Here is a 6,043-nt window from a genome sequence, read left to right as displayed (position 1 = left end):
AATCCATGAACAAGGTATATGTTTCCATTTGTTTGTGTCTTCCTTGATTTCGTTCTTCAGGGCTGTGTAGTTTTCTGCATACAGGTTTTTTACCTCCTTGGTTAGGTTTATTCCCAGATATTTTATTTTTCTTTTTGCTATATCAAATGGGATTTTTCTCTTTATTTCTGCTTCTGCTGATTCACTGTTGGTATACAAAAATGCCTTTGATTTCTGGATATTGACTTTATAACCAGCTGTTTTGCCAAACTCATCAATTAGTTTGAGCAGTTTTTGGGTAGAGTCTATAGGATTTTCCATGTACACTATCATGTCATCTGCAAACAGTGACAGTTTTGCTTCCTCCTTTCCTATTTGGATGCCTTTTATTTCCTTTTCTTGCCTGATCGCTGTGGCTAAAACTTCCAATACTATATTGAATAGAAGTGGTGAAAGTGGACAACCTTGTCTTGTTCCTGATCTTAGTGGAAAAGCTTTTAGTTTTTTCCCATTGAGTATGATATTGGCTGTAGGTCTCTCATATATGGCCTTTATTATTTTGAGAAATGCTCCTTGTATTCCCACTTTGCTGAGTGTTTTTATCATAAATGGGTGTTGTACCTTATCGAAAGCTTTTTCTGCATCTATTGATATGATCATGTGATTTTTGTCTTTGCTTTTGTTTATATGATGTATTACATTTACTGATTTGCGAATATTGAACCATCCTTGCATTCCTGGGATGAATCCTACTTGATCATGGTGTATGATCTTTTTGATATGTTGTTGGATGCGATTTGCCAATATTTTGTTGAGGATTTTAGCATCTATGTTCATCAGCGATATTGGCCTGAAGTTTTCTTTCTTCGTTGTGTCTCTATCTGGTTTTGGAATTAAGATGATGCTGGCTTCATAAAAAGAATTTGGGAGTTTTCCATTCTTCTGAATTTTTTGAAATAGTCTGTGGAGAATAGGGGTTAGCTCTTCCTTAAATGCTTTGTAGAATTCTCCTGTGAAACCATCTGGTCCGGGGCTTTTGTGTGATGGGAGTTTTTTGATTACTGCTTCAATTTCTTTTACTGTTATTGGTGAATTTAGATTTTCTGCTTCTTTTTCACTGAATTTTGGAAGATTGTATTTTTCTAGAAATGTGTCCATTTCCCCTAGGTTTTCAAATTTCTTGGCATACAGTTCTTCATAGTAATTTCTTACAATCTCTTCTGTTTCTGTGGTATCAGTTGTAATCTCTCCTTTTTCATTTCTGATTGTGTTTATTTGTGTCCTCTCTCTTCTTTTCTTGATGAGCCTACTTAAAGGCTTGTCTATTTTGTTTATCTTCTCAAAGAACCAACTCCTGGATTCATTGATCCTTAAAATTGTGCTTTTAGTTTCTATGTCATTTAATTCTGCTCTAATCTTGGTTATTTCCTTCCTTCTGCTTGCTCTAGGCTGTCTTTGTTGTTGTTCCTCAAGTTCTTGCAGGCGTAGGGTTAGGTTGTTTGTAGTTATTTTTCATGTACAGTTTTTTGTCTATTTCTCCCATCCCAGCCCCCTTCACCCTGTGTTCCCCACCTCCCTCCCATTTCCACCCCCCATAGTTCTTGTCCCCGTGTCCTTCCTATTTGTTCCTCCAAATTCCCCCCCTTTTTCCCTTTAAATTCCCTTCCCTCTCCCCTCTGGTCACTGTCCCCGTTCTCTATTTCAGTGTCTTTGTTTTTATTCTGCTTGCTTGTTTGTTTTGCTGTTTAGCTTCCTGTTAAAGCCGAGATCATATGGTATTTGTCTTTCAACACCTGACCTATTTCACTCAGCATAATGCTTTCCAGTTCCATCCATGTTGTTGCAAAGGGTAGTAGCTCCTTCATTCTCTCTGCTGTATAGAATTCCATTGTGTATATGTACCACAATTTTTTGATCCATTCCTTTACTGATGGGCACCTTGGTTGCTTCCAACTCTTGGCTATTGTAAATTGTACTGCTATGAAAATTGTGGTGCATAGGTTCTTGGAAATTGATGTTTTAGGATTCTTAGGATATAATCCCAGCAGTGGAATTGCTGGGTCAAAGCTAGCTCAATTTTTATTTTTCTGAGAAAATTTTGTACTGTTTTCCATAATGGTTGTACCACTATGCTATCCCACCAACAGTGAACTAAGGACCCCTTTTCCCCACAACCTTTCCAACATTTGTTGTTTGTTGCTTTGTTTATGATAGCCATCCTGACTGGTGTAAAGTGGTATCTCACTGTGTTTTTAATTTGCATCTCTCTGATAGCTAATGATATTGAGCATCTCTTCATGTGTCTCTGGATATTCTGTATGTCCTCCTTGGAGAAGTGTCTGTTCAAGTTCTTTTCTCATTTTTTAATTGGGTTGGGTGTCTTCTTAGAGTGGAGTCCTGTAAGTTCTTTGTATATTTTGGAGATTAAACCTTTGTCTGAGTATCATTGGCAAATATGTTTTCCCATACAGTAGGTTATCTTTTTAATTTAATACTGTTTTCTTTAGCCACACAGAAACTTTTTATTTTGATGAGATTCCATTTGTTTCTTATTTCCTTTATATTCCTTGCTCTAGGGGACATATCAGTAAAAATGTTGCTGCGTGAAATATCTGAGATTTTCTTGCCAATGTTCTCCTCTAGGACTTTAATGGTGTCACAGCTTATATTTAAGTCTTTTATCCACCTCGAATTTATTTTGGTGTTGGTGTAAGTTGGTGCTCAAGTTTCATTTTTTTTTGCATGTAGCTGTCCAGTTCTCCCAACACCATTTGTTGAAGAGGCTATCTTAACTCCATTTTATGTTACTGCCCCCCTTTGTCGAATATTAATTGACTGTAGAGAGTTGGGTTGATTTCTTGGCTCTCTGTTCTGTTCCATTGGTCTATGTACCTGTTTTTATGCCAGTACCAAGCTGTTTTGATTACAATGGCCTTGTAATACAGTTTGATATCAGGTATTGTGATCCCACCTACTTTGTTCTTCTTTCTCAGAAGTGCAGTTGTTATTCGGGGTCATTTATGGTTCCATATAAATTTTTGAAGTGTTGGTTCTATGTCTGTGAAATATGCCATTGGTACTTTAATAGGTATTGCATTGAATCTGTAAATTGCTTTGGGTAGTATGGACATTTTGATGATGTTAATTCTTCCAGTTCATGAACAAGGTATATGTTTCCATTTGTTTGTGTCTTCCTTGATTTCTTTCTTCAGTACTGTGTAGTTTTCTGCATACAGGTCTTTTACCTCCTGAGTTAGGTTTATTCCCAGATATTTTATTTTTTCTTTTTGCTTTATCGAATGGGATTTTTTTCCTTGATTTCTGCTTCTGCTGTTTCATTGTTGGTATACAAAAATGCCTTTGATTTCCGGATATTGACTTTGTAACCCGCTGTTTTGCCAAATTCATTAATTAGTTCAAGCAGTTTTTAGGTAGAGTCTATAGGATTTTCCATGTACACTATTATGTCATCAGCAAACAATGACAGTTTTGCTTCCTCCTTTCCTATTTGGATGCCTTTTATTTCCTTTTCTTGCCTGATCACTGTGGCTAAAACTTCAAATACTATATTGAATAGAAGTGGTGAAAGTGGACATCCTTGTCTTGTTCCTGATCTTAGTGAAAAAGCTTTTAGTTTTTACCCATTGAGTATGATGTTGGCTGTAGGTCTTTCATATATGGCCTTTATTATATGGAGGAATGCTCCCTCTATTCCCACTTTGCTGAGTGTTTTTATCATAAATGGGTGTTGTACCTTATCAAAAGCTTTTTCCACGTCTATTGATATTATCATGTGGTTTTTGTCTTTGCTTATGTTTATGCAATGTATTACATTTATTGACTTGTGAATATTGAACCATCCTTGCATCCCTAGGATGAATCCCACTTGGTCATGGTGTATGATCTTTTTGATATATTTTTGGATGCGATTTGCCAATATTTTGTTGAGGATTTTAGCGTCTATGTTCATCAGCAATATTGGCCTGAAGTTCTCTTTCTTTGCTGTGTCTCTATCTGGTTTTGGAGTTAGGTTGATGCTGGCTTCATAAAAAGAATTTGGGAGTCACCATGCATACTTGCACCACCCATCCCCACCTCCCACCCTCGAATCTACCCCCTTTGGCTTTGTCCATATGTCCTTTATACATGTTCTTTGAAAGCTCTTCCCCTACTTTCCTTTATTATCCTTCTCCCTTCCCCACTGGTTACTATCAGTTTCTTCTTTACTTTAATGTCTCTGGCTATACCTGCCAGAGGTTCACTTCTGCCATTAGTTCACTTAGTGTAATGTTCTCCAGTTCTATCCATGCTGTTGCAAAGGGTAGGAGCTTTTTCTTTCTTTCTGCTGCATTGTATTCCTTTGTGTAAATGTACCACCATTTTTTGATCCACTCATTTACTGATGGGCACTTAGTCTGCTCCCAGCGATTGGCTATTATGAATTGTGCTGCTATGAACATTGGGGTGCATAGGTTCTTTTGAATTAGTGGTTCAGGATTCTTAGGGTATAATCCCAGCATTGGGATCACTAGATCAAAAGGCAATTTCACTTTTAGTTTTCTGAGGAAATTCCATACTGTTTTCCACAGTGGCTTCACCAGTCTGCACTCCCACCAACAGTGCACTAGGGTTTTCTTTTCCCCATAAGGTTGTTTGTTGATTTGTTTATAATGACCATTCTGACCAGTGTGAAGTGGTGTCTCATTGTGGTTTTAATTTTCACCTCTCTGATGGCTAGTGATGCTGAGCATCCTTTTATATGTCTCTGAGCTCTTTATATGTCCTCCTTAGAGAAGTGTCTATGTTCAAGTCCTTTGCCTATCTTTTGATTGGGTTGTCTGTCTCTAAAAATATGTAACTCTTCATGAATTTGTATGTCATCCTTGCACAGAGGCCATACTAATTTTCCCTGTATTATTTCAATTTTAGTGTATGTGCTGCCAAAGCTAGCACCACATTTATATTTTTACTAGGATGCCATGTCCTCTTCCAACCACGTTGTCTGATAAGGTCCAGGCATGGAGGATTTGAGTTCAAAGAATTCGTCTCCCCAGAAGAGAACGTGGCATCCAAAAATAGGTTAACAATTGGCTGTTTTATTCCAATTATTTTACTCTTGCTACTGAATACAGACATTGAACTGTGCTTACTTATTCCTGTGAAAATCACCCAAGAGGAAGGGACAGTTCAGAGGAAAACATTAGTATTCCCCACAGAACTGCCTGAAAGGATGGAAATATCCCCACAGATTCCCCTCTCCCTTATACAGGGGAGTACGACAGCCAGGGTAATATAATTATTAACCATAAAGGAAAACATGTCAAGTTGTATAAATTACCCTGGTTTGAGCAACTTAAAGAGATCAGGACGACCATAGTGTACCAGAAATGAGAAAAAACAAGTTACATGTTTGATTTTGATCATCAAAAGGTGGTAGAATTGTTAGACACTTATATTTCAGGTTCATTGATTCGCACAATTCCAATGAAGTTGTACAAAATAATTTCTTGACCAGAGAACAAAGTTCCCTCTAATGAAATAGTCCCTGAATGTTTAGAAGTTGTTGGAGTAACAGCCCCTCCTTTACCTTGAATAAGAATATATATCAATTAGACAGGCAAAGAAATTAAAAAAGGGCTGGTTAACTATTACAAATGAAACACATAGAAACAGTTCCTAAAGAATCAGGGTTTATAGTACACAGAGAAACATTTTAGACAGAAAAGGATAGACAGCTAAGTTAGACATCACAAAGACCTTATAATAAATTGTCTATTACCTCTACTCAGTCTAGCGTATCCTTTTGCCCCATGACAAATTCTGAGAAATTTTAACATATAATAAGATATTCAAATTCTGTACATACAGCTACTTCTAATTGTCTGATTAATGGCTCTCCTGGTCAAAATAATCTTTGTTTATTATAACTGAATCTATGGGAACTTTCATATTTTTCCTGGTTACCTTCGTATTGATTTTTTCTGCTTAACTGATCATGCTATACTGCAAATGTTAATCACTACCTAAAATGAAAATATAAAAACCTGCTTGTACTTGCAATAAA

General features: G+C 36.8%; 1 non-coding gene across 1 annotated transcript; it reads right to left on the bottom strand.

The window, feature by feature from the left end:
* Positions 1–4,825: 4,825 nt before the first annotated feature.
* LOC119057699 (U6 spliceosomal RNA) lies at positions 4,826–4,932 on the bottom strand. The gene has a single exon (XR_005084128.1). It is a non-coding gene; the product is annotated as a U6 spliceosomal RNA (small nuclear RNA).
* Positions 4,933–6,043: the final 1,111 nt, after the last annotated feature.

This window comes from Artibeus jamaicensis, unplaced genomic scaffold (genome assembly GCF_021234435.1).
Source record: "Artibeus jamaicensis isolate MK-2021 breed Jamaican fruit bat unplaced genomic scaffold, CSHL_Jam_final contig_288, whole genome shotgun sequence".
Taxonomy (NCBI): Eukaryota; Metazoa; Chordata; class Mammalia; order Chiroptera; family Phyllostomidae; genus Artibeus; species Artibeus jamaicensis.
The sequence above is the reverse complement of the archived record's forward strand: the minus strand, read 5'-3'. Positions and strand labels throughout refer to the sequence as shown.